We start from the raw sequence: 19,744 nt of genomic DNA, 5'->3' as shown, positions 1-19,744 counted from the left end.
ACCAACTACCTTGTGGATTTCACCAAGAAGTTATATCAGTATCTCAGAGAGAAGATATAAATTCGCCAGATTTCCAGCTTTATCTCCAGTCCTAACGTAGGTCCGCAGTCAATCCCCGTCTCTAATTTACAACCAGCATCTCATTGGTTCTTGAAAACTCACGTCAGCGCGACGACGCGAGTGAGGAAAATTTCCGACTGACGAGAGTGAAATAGCCCGGCGCCTCCTTTTACGTCCCCCCTTGTATTTTGAAAGGGGGACTGGGACTATGGCGCGCGAATACAAAGGCATCTTATATCTTCTCTCTGAGATACTGATATAACTTCTTGATTTCACATTGCACCTCTTAGCGATTTCTGGATGTTATACGCATTCGTTGTCAATAAATACTTGCCTTCAGATTTGAAAGAAAGTTTAACATATTTGTGAGTAAAACATTTAATTTTTAATAAATATGGATAAGACTAAATTGAAACGGAAGTTTATAAGTGATTGATTGAAATAGACAATATTCTTTATATTCGAGTGTTATAACACGTTGAAGCTAATTTAATTTTAAATTGTTATATTTTTAATGTATGCAGATCAATCAATCTAGTTGAAAATGGCCTCATCTCACATGATGTTGATAGGAACTCGGAAGACTTCGACCGTTGTCTCCAAAAATGGAACGAAGAGAACGTTTTCCAAATCAATTTGAGTAAATTGCGTGGAGTCTTTATTGTTTACTTCAGTGGAGTGTTGTGTGCTGTTATTTACATCCTGATAATAGAAAGTAAAATACACCGAAGCTAAAACACTCGTTCGTATTACCTTTTCGTTATTTAAGATAAAACTCCTGGTAGGACAACAGTGCGTCAAATAATTCTTGGTAGAAATTAAAAATAACTTCTTTAGAAACTGAATTGACGAAAATCAATGATACTGAAACCGAAAAGAAATCTTTATATATTGACAATTGAGAAATATTTTGTAAAAATATGCTTTAATTTTGAAATGCCCAACGAAATATACTCTAGTGTAACGGTCTTTTCATTTCCTTGAGATTTAACAATTCCTAATCTAATTACAACACTAGACCGTTTTCGAAAGTCGGGGTTTAAATAGAGAATGGTGTTTAAGCACCTTCTATTCTTATGCCATAGCTTCCGGTAAAGGACTATTGTAAACTGGTAACTTCGAAGCACCATCTAACGTTTTTAGATTCACATATTGAAGGTTTCGTCTTTATCAAACATGGTGATCAAACAAAAGACTTTATTTTACCCCAGATTTATCAACAACAGTACTTTTGAAATGAAATTTGGCTCTATTGCATTATAAAATTAAATCAAGTATTATACTGTATCGTGTTTACTGTTCATTATATGCCAGGCAATGAACTACATATTTAACGACTTTGAACTAAAAATGTATTCTATGAAAAATAGTTTTGGATTGAAATGTAGCCGGTTTAGTGAACCAGAGTATTATTATAGTCCATTTAATTAAAACAATAATATGCGCAAAAAATATGCTCAAGCTCTTAAAACGTTTTCACTGATATTTGGCCTCGTGAACTTATATATTATTTTAAGTACAAGGAACAATACGCAAGTTAAACGTGGAATACGTGTCCAAAAAACACAATATGTTGATTCTTTCGAGATTGGACTAATACAACTAATAAACGAAGGAACTGTTAATTTTGAGGCCTGGTTTATGAAATTTATTCAAAAAATAAATCAGGTTAGTAAAGTGGGATACAGATGCAAAAGTATTTCTTAAGACAATAGATATAGCAATTAAACTTCAGCCCCAAGAAAGGCACAGTTATATTTTTTATTGGGTTCGGAAAAGTCAGTTCTACCAGAGAGAATTTATAATAGTGAGTGGAAGCTCTTGCCCTTGACTGTGCTAAATACAATGTAGCTCAAACAAGTAGGCTGCGACGCTAAAACTGGCCAGGTAAATTTCCGGTCACGTGAAACTCCTTAATTTTAAAGTTTGCCCTCAATCACTATTGGTTGTACAATTACCCAATAAGGGTTCGCGATTTCGAGTTCGACTGGCGCCATTTGGAGTTATTTTAAGTCAGACGTTTCCCTTTCCCTAAAAAGGTAGTGTCCATCTTCTCTAGAGACCCTCCCGCAACATTCTAGAACCACCCTAGAGGGAGGGGCCACAAAAAATTATACCGGAAATAGACCTGGCCAGTTTTGTTGATCACGTGATTTTTGAGCTACATAATATTCCTCAGTTTCCACTCCCTATTATAAATTCTCTTTGGTTCTACATGCAATATGAAAACCATTCAAGGCAAGAGATAAAACATTTCTACTCAATAAATATGACGTATGCAGCTTGGAATAGATAAGATTATCATTTAATTTGAGTAAAATTTTGCCGTACTACAGACGAAAAATTAAGAGGTTTGTATAAAAACATTTCTGACACTCCGATTAAAGCTATATATATAAGAATGAGGCAACTGATTTCACGAGCAGTACAGCGACACAGTACTAAAAAAGACGCTCGGCTTATCTGTTCCACTCTGTATTATTCTCGATTTCAATGTTATGCAGAGAAACTTTCCCGGCAAACATGGTAAAATTTCATATTTTTATGTGAGCTTAGTGATTATAGTATGGACCGAGCCCAAAACCACCTGCCTAATTTCACGAATAATAAATCAGTCACACCAACAATTGAACACAACATTCGAATGGAAAAAAGCTCTGAAAATACTTTTCGCCCTGACCTATATATTTTTCACTTAGTTACTCGAATTAAGTAAGAAATGAACGAAACAGCACAGCGATAAATACAACGTTAAACGTAACCGCGAGATTCTTGTAGGTGTGCCGGAGGAAATTCACAGTTTTTTCGCCTAACGTTTATACTGTAAAACATGTAAATAAACGCTGCGGAAAATGTTCTTTAGAGGTTCTCTCGAGATTTTATTCAAGTTAAACAAGTCTTCATTGTTTTAATTTTGATAAAAAAGTGTTTCTGAGCTGTTTGACTAAATGGATTTGTCTGCCGTATCAATCCTCAATCGCACCCTTCTTGCTGTAATGTGCAAGGTAAGCTCTTATTTAAATAACTATTAAAATCGGCTCGGTTGTTCCATGGTCCCAGCGCGTAAATCTTTTTGTAATAGCGTTGAACCTTAATGCAATCATAAATTACGCTGAAGACATAAGTTGCTAGCTCTTTTTAATTCATATCTTCTAAACTTTGTGGGGTATAATCTTTACTACATATCTTGGCAGTAAAATGCTAGGTAGACCTTTAAGGGTTGCAAATGTGTCTTGAGCACCTTTGGCCTTTTATTTCCGGAAAATCCAACAGCGCTGCGAAATGGTTGACATTGATGGGGTATTTCAACCACGTCAAGCAACTTTTGCGACAGTTTAATGACCCTTGGGAAATTACAGCAATAAATTGTTTCAGAAATAACATGCATGTTTTTTAAACAGTGGCCTCCGTGGATTTCATACGAGAAGAATGAAAAGGGAGAAATTTCGGCTTTACAAGGCTCGATGGTCAACCTTTTGAATCACTTTAAGGAAACATTAAAAATCAAGTAATCATCACCCTTAGGCAATATTTAGTAAACTATTTAATGAGAACCCTTAAGCAGTCGGGAGTGTGCGGTGTGATCAAGTATGCCAATTAAGCTTCTAGGGATACGGCACATTTCGGTATAGGTGCCGATTGTCCCTTTTCACTCGGAGCTGACTTGACCCCTTCACCCCCTTCCGTCACCTACACCATAAACCTCATTCCTTTCTCCAAATATTCACGTCATGAGACCTGACTAATCAGATCCTTGGCGAAGACCCTTATAGGAACCATATTTACATTTAAAGCCTTAATATAAATACGTTAAAGCATGGTTAAAGCTATTTTTGACGAACCAGTCGAGGAGTTTACAAAACAATTTGTGAGTATAATACAGCCAACAATACATTTATCCTAGAAACTAGACGACGGATTTAAGGGAATGCCAAACCTTGATGACAGTAGTGAATAGTACCCGAGTACTCTGTAATGATCTCTTAATTTTATATGATAGAGTTGATTACGTTGAGGCTTCTGACGATATGTGGGGTGAACATCTTCCAAATGGCTCGTTTAATGGTATGATTGGAATGGTACACAGAAATGTAAGAGTCTAGTTTTAAAGTGTCTGAGACATACTTTTTCATAAAAACCAGTTCGAATTTTAGCATCAAATTAAAAATATATATTCCTTATATATTCATTTTTAAACCATCTTTTTACCTCTCCGAGTGACGATGACGTCACGGAGAGGTATTGCACTGGACATGTGGGTGTGTGTGTCTGTCTGGGTGTCTGTCTGTCACACCCCACGTGACCGCGTTCGCAGTTTGCGTATCGGAGCAAACGTGTTCCCAATTTCCGGACTGCATTGACAGTTCACGGAAATTTGGAAAATTGTGTTTGTCTCGGCTGGCTATTCTACTTGATTTCCCACACCACCAGTTTTGGTTTTCGTCCACTCCACATTGACACTAGTCTGTACTTGCTGGCTTCCAAGCCCCACCATCTTCTGTTCTTCTTCAATTTCACCTTTACACCAGCTTCTACGCACCACCATCTTCAGATCTTTTTCCATTCCACATGGACGCCAGTCAGTACATTCTGGCTTCTTTTCCTTCGTTATCATTTGGTTTCAAGATATACGCGGCGATCGGCTAGGGTTACGAGAAACGTCTAGCCTCCCAATGGCAGGGTTTCCACCATCGGTTCACGCGAATGCGTTTTTTATCTATTATAATAATGGAAACGAATCGTATATATATCCCAAAATTTGACAAAAGCGGGCAAGAGGGGCACCCTTCACTTTAAACGTCAATATTAGCAAAGTTTCGAAAGATAATAGGAACAACTTTATTTTAAACGATTTAACTATTTATAAAGTTATTTACCGGCGATTAAAATATTTAATATCATTTATATTTAATTAATTAGTTAAGATAAACTTATTTCTATGTAATGACACAAGTGAGAGTTTATATAGAACGAGTAATGAAGATTTTATCCGAATCGAAACACTACACGCATATCAAAGTTAATATAAAGCGAGTAGGATGATAAGATCTTTTACAAAACGATAACATTTCCATTTTGCAGAATATTAAATGGAAATATTTTAAATATTTTTCGGCATTACGATTATTTTAGTAATTGTGTAGCTATAAAGCTCTGTTTCATTTTAATATTCCAAAAACATCTTTTGATACTAACATTTCAAATTTGGTGTTTACTTTTTAATTGAGCTATACTACATTTATATATAGTGTAATCGCATTTTTTATATTCATTAGTTACTATGGATGTTAATTCTTCATCTATCCACAAGTGTTGAAACGATTGGGTCAGTGAAAAAGATACTCTAGATATAAACTAGAAATGACCATGTTTCGCCCTCTTATAGGAGGTGTTAACGGTTCAGAGTGAACCGAAAGTTAAATACACCCTTCAGTGATACATTTTAGGTCTTCATTAGAATTATTGAGGATACAAAGGAAATTGTTAAACGCTTAAGCCATTGCTAAAGACCTTCGCAATATTTCGCCAATTTGAACTATGTATTTCCGGTTTTTCTCATTGGCTGGTGGACCTGTGTTTAGAAAGTAAATTCGTCTCGGATCGGAGAGGTTTATTTTGGTTTCCCAACTTGTTATATAATTGAAGAGTTAACCAACTTACCGAATCATACACGTAATATTACATTTTTAAACATGAATTAATTATAAGAAAGAACCACAACACTTGCATGTGAATATTAAATCAAAGGCGGATTATGATATGAGGGTGTAAAATTTGTTGGTGCTGTACTTTGGGTTTCTGGACTAATTTTATTTAAAATGGAAAGACACAGGCAGCATTACAGTTTTTTTAAACCGTGACTTTTCACGTGATTTGGCGATTTATTCGTCAACGTCGTTTCGCGTCAGTTATTAAGGAAGGCTTTTGAACCAATATTTTCCGCATCGGGCTGGGATGAGGTCACGCAAAACGTTTATCTGACCGAAGCCAACTTGTTTAACAGTTAATTGTGTGTAAACGTCTGTCACGGACAAGAGTCGTTTAATCTCAGAACAATTTAAAGTTAGAAAAGATAAATTCTCATTGCAGGAAGTTCATGTTGCTGTCGGTCCGTTCGCTGTGAATTATAAAAGAAGTACTGTCGTAGATTTCACGGCTTCTATATACATGGATCCATTATCAATACTCGTGGGGAAACAAAATCCCAAGAACCATCTTTTTCCATTTTTAGCTGTATTTAACGTACAGGTAAGTGGCAATTTCAAGCGCGGACATATTTGAAAGTGACCGTTTGTGTGTGTCTGTCTGTTGTTAACCACTTCGCTGTTTTTGCGAATTCGGAGCTTAGATTTTTCGTGCCGCAGAAAGACGTAGCTTTTGCGAGTTGTCGCTTTTCTATTTTATTAAATATTTCATTAAATTTCAATCAATTAGAAGGCCGAAAAAGAAGCAAATTGTAAGTAAAACTTCCATTTGTCAAATTGTTAGGGGTAACTGTTTTTAAGCAACAATATTTTAGAAATAGCTCCAAGTTTTTGAGGCAGAAACTAACTAATATATTTTTTTATTAACATAAATTTGGGCTCAAAGACAGCAATCTGACAGTGAGACGAACCAAAGCTAAAGCAAACTTAACCAACCAATTTGCGGGATTGTTAGAAAATCCCATTTATTTGAAATCCGTCATTGCAGCGCTAGTTACTTTGGCGCATTTCGTTTGAAATTTGAATAGAAATTATTTCCAATTGAAATTCGTTGTGATAATTAGAGTCACTTGGAAGCGTCAAAGAACACAATAAACTATAGTTAACGAGATATGTACTCCCACGCATTGGCCCCTAAAACAAGGAAATAGACACATTTATGGAGTAAGACTGCCTTAAATATAGTCTTCAATCTAAGGAGGTTCCTGAACCTTTATCTATCAGAAGTTTACAATTAAATGGGTATAACGCGAATCATTGTTTTGGGAACCCATATCTCCGAAACCAAATGCTGCAGACCTCAGGCTTTTTGACATAACCACACAGTTTTACCCAAAGAACACACCTTTTAATGTAAGTCAGTTTCAAACTGTTTAGTAAACAAGCAAGTAACCGTAACAGAAGAATATCTTTTTAATTCTGTCTACAATTTTGAAGAAAAAGAAAATACCAACTTATTCTTAGTAAGAAACTCAAAGTATTTTTCAGGTTTGGCTCGTTCTTTCAACGTTATTATTAACTTGCATCTTCTAGAACTGCGGGTTTCTAAAAACGGTCTTTCATTTTCATTAATGTTTTAATATTAAAGTAAATCCGAACAGTAAAAAAATATTGAAACACTTAATTTTTAAACATTTTTTTAAAGATGATATTCATGAAAGAATGTATTTTTATCCTTAAAATAAAGGTAACAAGGATATTGGTAATCAAGCGGTAATACTTTCATAAAACACTGCTAAACGTGTTAGGTGACACTCTTAAAAGCGTTATGCGACACTCTTGTAGTGGCGTCGCTAGGCCTTTTTAGGGGGCTATAGCGCCCCCAAATTTCAAAGTTAGCCCCTCAAAATAATCCGTAAACTATACCAAAAAATTTGCTCGTAGACCTCTAAATTCTGTAGCAATATTGTGTATAAAAATTATTATGAAAAGTTCGTTAAGTTTCATCTTTGTAGAGGTGAATTTCAATATCAAACAGTAGTGGGGACTAAAAGCAAACGAAAACTTATAAAAGACGAGTGAAATTCTTTCATCCACAATTGTCTCATGGTCAATAACTGTGTCCCGTACTCTTTATCAATAAAAGTTTGTATATCTTTAATATACGAATAATAAGATTAAGCCCCCCAAATTTCAAACCCTAGCAACGCTATTGCACTCTTGAAAGTGTTATGTGATACTCTTAAAAGTATTGTGTGACACTAATAAAACGAGACTAAGTTAGGTACTCACAGTAGGGCGACTATTACTATTATTATTATTATAATTATTGGAGAGAGGGGGCTCACGTCCTTGCACCGATGCCAGAGGCATATTGTGCACCCTCATATTCAGGCCTTGAAGAAACATGTGGCCGCGGTGTAGCGTATAATTCGTTCCACCGTTATGGATTATAGACGCCACCTAGAGAGGCCAACATGTGGGGCACATGCTTTTGTGACATGTCTTATCTTTACTTTGAGAAAAATTAGAGTAGAAAATGGTTTTTTTTAACATTGTAGAGTAGATTAGGTCTAACGCGTTACTGTGTAACGAAATACTGTCGTTACCAGTTTACTTTTGGGTTATAGGCTTCTGGGCTTTGAGTTAGGACGCCATGTAGAGAGTTATTGGAAATGGTCCAATTAAATGGCGACACACTGGCGGTCGTTTGGTCTTAAAAGGGGGCAGATGATAGTATCTACCTATTCTACCTACCATAACTTAAACAATTGAGACAGTGGTCTAGCGGCAAAACGCCTAGCCTTTGAGGTTAACCCTTCTCTCGTCAAACTTAGACGTCGACGCCATAGAGTCGGCCCCATACCTATCCCTCTTTGTTATTTGCAACTTCCTTTCTTTAGAAAAAGCTACCGTACCCAGAGTCAAACCCAAGTGTATAAAATAATTGTCAATGTATGTGCATGCTTTTAGCAAAAACTCGACCATAGTCAGTAGCGACCAATGTCAAGGTAATTTATCTTGTGCGTGGCGCTCGCTATAGATGTTGATGAAAATAATAGATAGCGAGTTCTCTGGAAAGCATCCCAACGCTCAACAAACTTTAGTAGTAGCAGAGGTGCGTGTATACGTGTAACCCGTACGCGCCAATCAGTGAGTATGATTTAGGACGTCATCATTGAAAATCATAAGTGATTGGGTACCCGAATCGTGGAAGGGGTGAAACCCCTCACGTCAGTGACCATGGGACCAGAATGCCTACCAGTGATAGGTCACTAGCATTGGTGGTGCAAATTCCATGGTACATCGCTAAAAAGAGGTATCTGAGCATGAGAGCCGAACACCAAAGAAGATCACCAGTTTTCGAGATCCTGATCAGCTCCGAGACTTGGATGATCCCGAGAAGCTAAGTTCCTGACTCTCCGAGGCAACCAGAATGACCCTGCGCTGGCCGCGAGCTAAGAAGGTGCCGACGGTAGGATGGACCCCGTTCCTCGCCAGACACTCTCTCTCTTCACTCTTTTTTACAACGCCATCCAATCCCTATATTGGCACTCCCTGAGTTCGACGATTCCTCTCGATATCGCAACGACCGAAGCCACCGCCCGTCAACACAGTGATGAGTACTTTTGACAATACCGCGAGTGTGTATAGTTGTAAATAGACGAGATAGATATCGCGCTTAGTATTTATGACATTGGTCGAGAGTGCATGCTGCATGTTTCATTTTGGGGGTAAATTGTAAAATGTATATAACTTTATTGTAGTAGTAGATATCTTAGTAGTTAGTAGTATTAGTAGTATTAATGTAGTAGTTTAGGGTAATGGCCAATAGTTTAATAATCAGTTGATTAATAATAATAGTAATTTTGTGGAACAGCATGAATAGTAGAACTGTGTTCTGTTTATTGAATAAATATTGACTCTTGATACGGATTTAACGTCTCCTGATTAACTTACACCCTCTAAACATTTGCTCTTCGTAGTAGTAGGTACTAATGTCAACGCTAGGTTTCGCTAGACCGCTAGTAGTAGAAAATAGCGCTACAGCTGGTGCTCGAAAAACTCTTCGTGAAAAGAGATTGTTAAATTTAACGAGTACGTCTGTATCTACTTCTGGGATATTATGGCCTCCAAAACCAATTTAATTCCCGATGCATTTATACTATTTTTCAGTAGTTATTAAGTCGGTGAAAATGACGTGTTTACCGTGCAGTTTCACGCTGGATTTTAAGTCGATCAAGTGGCGAACTTTTCATGTAGTTTCACATTGATGCGAGAACTACCCTTGCTTAACGGGTATAGCTCTGCATGTTAGAACTGTCCTCTTAAGTTCTCTGTAGGTGGAACCTTGCTATGAATATAGCGCTATTTGCTAATTAATCAAACACTCTTAAAGGTGTCATACGAGTAACGACACTCAGAAAGGTGTCATGTGACTCTAGGAAAGGTGTCATGTGACTCTCTGAAAGGTTTCATGTGACTCTCTGAAAGGTGTCATGCGACACTCTGAAAGGTGTCATGCGACACTCTGAAAGGTGTTATACGATACTCAGAAACGTGTTATGCTACACTCTTAAAAGCGTTATTTGAACTCGGAAAGGTGCTATGCTACACCTTTTAAGGAATTGCACAACACTCATATGAGAGTTAAAAATTAACTTTTAGTTCTAAATAAGAGTTAAATAGGTGTTAAACTACATCTCTGTTGCACCATTTTATTCTTTTCTTTGACACCAATTGGTCAAATAAGTGTTATTAAACCCATTCAGGGGTGTAAATGTACACCTGTAACGGTGTCAAATATGGACCCATATAAACTACTTTTAAAGGTGTTAAGGCACACCCCATTTTCTTAGAGTGTATACTTCAGCGAATAGTAACCTTAGTGCAGGGAATAGTAACCTTAGTGCAGGGAATAGTAACTTTAGTGCAGGGAATAGTAGCACTAGTGTAGGGAATAGTAACACTATAGTGCAGGGAATATAGTTCTAGACACGCCCCTACATAAGGCAATGTACATCCCTTTAACATGAAAGTCAGATTTATTTTTATTTTCAGGTCTGGCTCGTTCTATTATTGCTATTGCTAACGTGCATCTTATTCTACACGTTTATTGCGCATAAAACAAATCAGATAAAAAAGATTGAAAATTCATTGAGTAAGGCAATTATGGTGTTTATGGCGCCTCTTTTTAATACAAGTGAGTGGTTTATTTACGTATTTTCATGTTAAATATAAATTACAACATACATTTTTAGGCTGTCTGGAGTTTGAGAGGGAAGAAAAAAGACGGAGTCAACGAGTTTTAATAAGCTTTTGGAAAATGGGTTCACGTTTCGTATGTTTGGCATTGTTGGCTGTATTTTTTTCCTTTTTAATTGTCAATAAACCAGGAGACTACATTAAATCATTTCAAGATTTTGAAAGATTTCCGGAATCTATTCCCCTAGTGGAAAAAGGCTCGGGTTTGACTGACTTTCTAGAGGTAGAGAATATTTTATTAATTCATATGGTTTAAGCAGACATTAGGCATGCGAAATATGAGAAGAAGGAACGAAACGAGGATATATTTGTGAACTTTTACCATTTGTTTTAATCATATTTACATAAAATTCCTATCTTTACAGATGATCAAAATACCAGGAATTATTGGAATTTTGAACAAAGTTCGGAGCAACCCAGATGAATCCGTCTTACCGAATGATGTTTTAGTATCGAATGACACCATATCGAAGGTCTTAAGACGAAGCGATTTCTTCGTGATTATGGAATATTCCAGTGGAATTAAGGTTTTGCATGATCGGTATAATTACCAACTACCTTGTGGATTTCACATTACGTCTCTACGTGATTTTGGAACGTTCTACTCTTTCGTTATCAATAAATATCTGCCTTCAAATTTGAAAGAAAACTTAACATATTTGTGAGTATATGCAGTAATACAGTTTTAACATATATGAAAAGACTATATTTAAAAAAGTGCAACCTTTAATACTTTGAAACTAACTAAATATTAAAATGCAATACTTTAATCTCTTTTGTATGTAGATCAATCAATTTAGTTGAAAATGGTCTCTTGGCACACGATATTGATAGGAACTCGGTAAACTTCGACCGTTGTCTCCAAAAATGGGATGACGAGAAAATTATCCAAATTAATTTGAGGAAATTGATAGGAATACTTATTCTTTACTTTTGCGGATTGTTGTGTGGGTTTGCTTACTTCTTGATAATTGAACGTAAAGCATACCACTGCAAAATCGGTCGTTGTTAATAGATATCTACGAGAACATCCGCTCGAAGTTTAATGCCGTTTTCAATTGTTTTTTAAAAAAAATTATAATGGACAACGTTTTAGGAATTTATAAATATTCAACAGAAATCTATATCTTTCAAAGTTTTCGAAGTGTGAAATATAACCAATTGAAAGTATTAGTGTATATTATTTGCTCATATAATGAAAACAAAAATAGGCACGAAACAAAATCAGTTGGAACTGGTCTCCATCTAGTTTGCAGAAATATTTAGCACTCGCTAGCACTCCAGCACCTACACTTCTTGGGCAAGGGTAACTACTCGATCGTCAATGGTTACGGGAAATGTCAAGTCACGAAATATTATAGGACCTTTACAAAATATTCCCGCAAGTGCGCTGCACTTATCCATTGCTATATATATATATATATATATATATATATATATATATATATATATATATATATATATATATATATATATCTTTTTTTACTACTTACTACAGTCTACAGAGGACTTTCTTCGGCATAAGCCTCGGTGTAAATCCTTTTCTACTTCGGGCAGAGTTCGACTTCATTTCCCCACAAAACAAAGGCAACAACGCAAACCCTTATATTTTGTAAACTAACAGTATTTAAAACAATAATTTAGTTGTCTTTCTTTATAAAGGCAACAACACCAAGAACAATATAATCCATTACCTGCCATTACCACCATTAGCAACGACGAAGTGTAGTCTGCTAAGTTCCGGTGAAAAAAGAAAGCAAAAAAACCGGTCAATTAACCGATTCATGATGCTGAACGGTTTGCCGAGTTCTAAAATTACTACTTTGAATTTGGTGTATATTTTGACACGTGTCAATGTCGTCTGCTCGAAAATTTCAACCTCTCACAAGTCTTAAATGAGTTTTGCCCCAAAACCTCCACCGCCAATGAAAAGCCCTAAGTTCGATCCTGACCGACCAATCAGCGAGCTTAAGTCTGGAGGAGGAGCATACTTTTTCTGCAGAATACGGCCCCAGGGTAAAGTATAAAAATATGCATTTTATTTAGTTCCATAAAAAATTCCAACGAAGAATTGCCTCTGCTGATAAGAGAGAATAAATTATTAAAAACATAGAAAATATTGATTTAAGTTAGTTTCCAAGACTTAAATCTAATTGATCATCATATAATTAACCTTCAAGAAATGATATTTATTGATAAAAACAGTATTTAAAATGCGCGAGCTAAAGTAAAGTTTAACCCTCTACGGACCAATGAGTGACGATAGTCCAAGTAGGCGCAGATGGCTAAGCCTGCAGCCGCCGTATTCTGCAGGCTTAAGGACCGTTCTGACGACACTCTTTTACGCTCGCTGTGCTGAGCTCATCAGATTTTCTGGCTTCACCAGCCTCTAGAAAATGCTCTGTTCATATGGCCAAAATTTTCTGACTGTTGATCTGGGGAAAGCGAGAAAAAAGTGGAAAAAATTCAACTTTTTTTCTCTCTTTGCTCGGCACAGCCAATAGGGGGCTTCCGAAAATGACGTCACTCTTTGTTGTGTAGTGTGCTACTGTTAAAAATTTTCAGATAGTTGGGATCGTGGGTTGTTAACTTGTTATAGGCTTTAAAATGAATGATTCTGAAAACAAACGTGAGATTAATGAGGAAAACCTGATAAATTTAGTACAAATTTATGAGGAGATATGGAAAGTGTATAAAAATCCAAAACGACGAGAACAAGCCTAGAGGGAAATTGGCAAATTGCTGAATGTATCAGGTAACCTACATGATTTTGATACATATCTGCAATAAAACCTTTTTTCCACTGTAAAATTGGTCGCCTTGTCTGCTCTATAGTTGATATTGTAATAACAAAATAGAAGAGTCTGAATGAGAAATATGTACGAGAAAAAAATACATGGCTAATCTAAATAGAAGTGGTGCAGGTGTTTCATCGAAGACTCCTTGGGAGTATATGGATGAAATGAAGTTTATAAATGATAATATAGACGATAGGCTGTAAGCTCAAACATAAGTTAACCAATTCTATATTTTTAAAATATAAAATTTCTAAGGACGACGAGCAATATGCCTATGAATTTATCAACGGATAAAGAAGAGCCCATGATTCACAACCCACCTTCAAACGTAGATGACAAAGATTTTGACAAAGAAATCTATGAAGATGATTTATTGGAAGGGTTAAAAAGGAACAATGAAGAGCACAGTGGAAGAGTGGAGAAGCAATCAGTGTTATCTGAGCCTAAAAAGAGCTCAATCTCCAATGTGCAAGCTGGACAATCTACGGAACCTCATGTATTTATTAAAGCATCGCTTAAAAGAAAGAGAAACTCGGACTCTGTAACTCAACAACTTATCGAGATACTGAAAGAAAATAACAAATTAACGCTTCAGAAGATGATTTAGGAGATTCTTACAAGCTCCTTTTGTTGAGTCTTTATGAGGATTTAAAATTTCTACCCAGTAAATATAAAAAAGATTAAAATCCAATTTTTTCCATTTTGGTAGAATACCATGAGTTGGGAAATACCAGTGAAGACTTTTAAACGTAACAAAAATGTCCAAATTTATCCTAAGCTATATTTTAGTTATTTAAATAAATTTCACTTTTACAGTACGTTAAATTATTTATTTATTTGTTTGAATTTTGAATATGTTTCAACTTTTTCTTAAGTTGAAAAATATTTTTTATTTTGAAGTATTTTCAATTTTGAAAATATTTTCAACAATATTTCAGGTACTTCTAAAAAAATAAAGTACTAAAGCGCATTACTTTAAAAGAGTTACACATTACGTTTTCCATGTAATAACAGAATTTGAAGGGCGGATAATAGAGCCAGAAAACCATATTAAGAAATATCAAAATGTTAAAATAAAAGTCTCCACTAATTTTTGGAGCTTGATGTTAAGCCAGACTTCCACTTGACGGAAAACACGACGGAAATCTGGCAGAAAGGGGCTCGACCGAAAAATCTTTACGCCGAGCCCCACGGAATTACCTTTCGGCCGGGCGTAAGTTGCGTTCTATTTTTTTGGTCGTGTTCGGCGTTATGCCGGTGTTTCAGCCAATGAAATTATCATACTGACTACGTCATAAATTTCAAGAGCGCACCCATACGCGAGATAAATTGATATAGCCGCCATTTTTATGTGGTTGACCAAGGCTTATCGGAAAAATGCCACCAAGAATAAAAAAATTAGACTAATGGAAGAAAAAAGAGATTTGATGTTAATAGGAAAGAATTTAGTGAGGAGGCTAGAAAATATCCCTTCTTGTACGATCGAAGCGACAAGGGGACAAAGATACCAATTCAGAGTGCGAAAGAGATGTTGTGGAAACCACTCAAATCTGTCACGTTACCCAAAAATATCTACCGCAAAACTAAAAATTCAGTCGTAGTGTGAACGGTCTACCGCTGGACGCCGGCGTAAGTTAAAATTTCTACCGTCGGCTGCATGATTTCCGCCGGGTTTTTTCGGTCGAGTGGGAATCTAGCTTAAGAGTAGATCGGGGAACCAAGCGACGAGAAAAATAAGCCCGACTTTTTAGTCGAGAAAATTAGCGTCAGGTTCTTGCTAATGACCAATTTATACGTGAAACGAAGGCAATTCCCCATAATCTTGGCATACGGCATTACTAAACACAAAAGCCAGGGAATGGGTTTAAAATGCGCAATTATGGATTTGGGATCAAATTTATTTGGAACTGGCATGGCATACGTCGCTTTATCGCGAGTGACTTCCTTGGCCGGTCTCCATCTCTTGCAATTAGACCCGAATAAAATTACGGCAGATGGACGAGCCATTGCGGAGTATAACAGGCTGCGTCAAAAACACAGACCTGATCTTCCACTTATAGAAATCGTCGGGTCGGAAGGAAAGAGAGGTACAAAAAGGCCGACGTCGAGGTGTACTTTAGAAGTTGAAGGAGAGAGATCTGATGAAACGGCAAAAGAAAGACCAAATAAAAAGATCAGACTAGGTCTTCAGAGTATAGACATTTTTCCCTTGAAGGGATTTGAAAATGGAGATGGAGTAACGTGCTACGCAAATAGCGTTTTGCAATTGTTGTTACTGATTCCGGAATTAAGGAACATTATTAAAGAGCACAAAGGATCATTGAGCGATAAGCCCATTTTGACTTGCCTTCGTAACACTATTGAGCATGTTGAAAATTCCAATGAGAGTTTCAGCGACGATGGTTTCAATTTGCGAACGGCTGTTGGGTTGCCTTTTACCCACAACGAACAGCAAGATGCTAGTGAATTCTTATGGGTTCTCTTGCCAAGACTTTGCGAAGAAATGGAAACTCCTGACTCTAACGCTCTACGGGAACTATTATGGACAAAGTCGCAAAACGTTACCAAATGCCCCAGCTGTCACCTGGAAAAAAGTTCTGGAAACATTATCCAAAGCTGCATCTTCACTCTTCCTTTGCCAAACCTCTGTAAAATTGATTGGAAACTATTAGTCGAAAGGATGAGACCAACAATGATGCCATGCGAAACTTGTAAACGCAGAGAGATTGATGAACGTGATGTATTGATTTCAGCCGGTAAGTACGTATTTCTGTGGTTTCCAAGAGATACTGTAGTAAATGGTCACCCAATTAAGATTTTAACCAAAATATCTGGATTCGAAAATCAGAAAGTGGTTTTAAACCACAGCGTTTACAAAACTAGGGGCGTGATCATCCATAAAGGTTCTTCTTTAAACCAAGGTCACTATCTAAACTTTATTCGAAAAGATAACAGCTGGTACGAGGTTAGTGACACAACAATCACCAAGCGAGACAGATTCGTCAGTAACTTGACTGACGTCTCAATCATCCTTCTAGAGAAAGTCTCTCTTTTTTAAAGAGAACCCAGCAAAACTGGCGTTGTTCAGAGTGATCAATAAAAAGTGGTGAATTAAGGAAACATAGGAAATTTGCCCTTGAAATATACGCAGATATTGGCGTAAAATGTTACCGAGAAAATAATGAAATTGCAGGGGAAAAACTTGGGAGAAATTGTGGGGAAAAAACTAGGAAGAAATTGTAGGGAAAAAACTAGAAAGCAATTGTTGTAAAATAACGGAGATATAAAGGAAAATATAAATTATCTAGCAAATACACCATTCAAATATTAAGTAGGAACTTTATTATAATTTCATGGTTTCTGAGTTCAACAAAACTAATCAAAATCAAATGTTATAACTTCACTATTGCGAGTTAAATGCCAGCAATTTTGAAATTCATCCAAGATACAGGAAATACTTATAGTTATAGAAGTTATATACAAACCCCCAGAAGTGAGATGAGACTAGAAGTGAAGGGCTCTAGCATTGATAGTAGATCCTGGCACTAGTGAACAAATTTGAGGATTTTACGCCGCTTCCCAAGCGCTAAAACTAGAGAGAAAAAAATTGGTCGCGTTCCAAAAACATTTCCTACCCCCTTCCCCTCAACCTAAAGCGGCGGAACACGGACCCGGCTCCTTGAATCTAGTTCGGCCGTCTACCACCGCGAGCGTCTCACGTTTTGGAGGGAAAATTCAGAAACCGCTACCAGAGGGCCAACCGCTCTTGTGTTATCAAGAATATTCACTTTCGCCGAGTGAAGAATTTGGTTAGCTCAGTACTTCTTGTTTCATCTCACTTCTGAAACCCCCAAGAAACTAATTCCCTGGCGACTATTGCTATTGCTAAATATTCCCCGCAAACGAAGAACGCTTAGGAATATTCCAAAATGTAACTTTTCCGTTTTAATTTCAATATATCATTAACATAGTTCGCAAAATCACCAGCGCCAATTAAATCTAGGAACATTAAATTATATAATGCTGCCAAACAAAACAAGGGGATCTAGCTCATAATTAAGCCATATCACTTGTGATCTCTCGCCATCCCTGATTCAATCAATTTTCTCTTACTGAAATATCCTCTAGTATACGGGTGAATGGGGGGGGGCGGGTATTTTTCCTTTGCCAACGATGCAACGTGGATCACACTTGTCTAAGGCCATACTTACTTCCGTTAAAAAGATACTGCGGCCATAATCTTCCAAGCACGCGCCTAGACAATCCTCTTTAGGCTCTTTCCCTCTGACCGCTTCAATCTCCTTTTCCTCTCTCTTGAGGCTGATTTAGCACCGTTAAAAGTATTATAGACATCGTCTTCAAGCTCTTCTACTCATGATGCATTCCTCAAAAATTCTCATTAATATATGTATAGAGTGTACACAACAAATAAAAAATTTTATTCTACATTTCAAATACTGTCATTTTTAAACTAACTTTATATATAAAATACACATACTTATCGAAAACTATGTTATTGGATATGAGTTCATATAATTAACGATACTTAAGTACTTCTTTAAGCTATTAGAAATAGATCAACCCCAAATGTATGTCAGTACAAAAAACATGAAATTATTCAAATTTTAATTACATTAAGACTGAAGGGACAGATATTATAAAAAAACGTCTTGGTTTGGACCAAGGCCGAAAAAACAAACGATATGTCTGAGGTTTATCAATTGACTGAAGTTTCAGATATTGCAATTTCTTTTTAAATTATTTTTATTCCTTTAATCCTTAATCAATATTTGATTCAATCAACTGATTTTTACTGTTAATCGATCTATTCCCTCTAAATTAATTTAAAAAAATACATATCTACGCTTTTTCAAGAATAATTCCATTTTCCAAAAACATTTTATCATGAAATTAATTATTTTGAAGGGATTTCGTGTCGATGCTCTTTAACTTCTAAGCACCTTGACGGACACAGTTTTAATTCTTGCTGCCTTGACAAATTTTCAAGTTTGCACCAAAATAGTTTAAATCTGTTGTAAGTTGCTGAGAAATTATGATAAAGAATTTATTTTGCTCAAACTAATTTATAAACTTATGTCGTCTACTTAAGACAAAGCAACAACCTCGGTCATGTGTGGTTTCTTTTAATAGGTAGCTCTCCTTTTATGCACTGGAAAAATATGACATCGGTATAAATATAACCAAAGGAAAAGGTAAATACTTCTCAGTTCCAATGACTTCTTATTTCCCGAGGAAATAAAATGGTTGAACACATCATACCTTACCAGTTCTGCCAAGGACCGATCACACAGAAATTACATAAGGAGAAACTAAAACACAGGGGCGATGCCGCCATTGGGGTCTTCTCCCTCTCGCCTAGAAGCACCGCTATAGGCAGTGCGAGTTGACTTGCCTCCCGCCTGTAGTGAACTTTGGCACCGTCTGGCGATGGCCCTTGGTGCAAGGAAGAAAACCCCAATGGTCGCCTCGCCCCTGTGTATTTTCCGAAATGGTCTCTACGCCTGATAAAATGATTACGCGTAATACGTAACCGGTGTACAAGTTGCGCCAACAATGTAGTAAGGGGTTCCAAATCTAGATTGAGTTATGGCCAAGAAGCTTTGATGTTCGGAGAGGGAAACTGCAGTGCAACCTTTCTTTCATAGTCGCGACAAAAAATGTAACATTTCGATATTCGAAATTAAATGTATAAATTCGCGCCCCCAATATATGCATCCACTATTAAATATTTACATTTTCCTTTCGAGTTATATCAAAGATCGCTTGCTCTTTTTAGACACTTCGTATAATATTTCAAATATTCAATATTCATTCCCCAACACGTACTCCCTTCAAAATAATTAATTTCATGATAAAATGTTTTCGGAAAATGGAATTATTCTTGAAAAAGCGTACATATGTATTTTTTTAAATTAATTTAGAGGGAAAAGATCGATTAACAGTAAAAATCAGTTG

This window comes from Phalangium opilio, unplaced genomic scaffold (genome assembly GCF_054372755.1).
Source record: "Phalangium opilio isolate 3A_F unplaced genomic scaffold, DU_Popi_V2 ptg000061l_1, whole genome shotgun sequence".
Lineage (NCBI taxonomy): Eukaryota > Metazoa > Arthropoda > Arachnida > Opiliones > Phalangiidae > Phalangium > Phalangium opilio.
The sequence above is the reverse complement of the archived record's forward strand: the minus strand, read 5'-3'. Positions refer to the sequence as shown.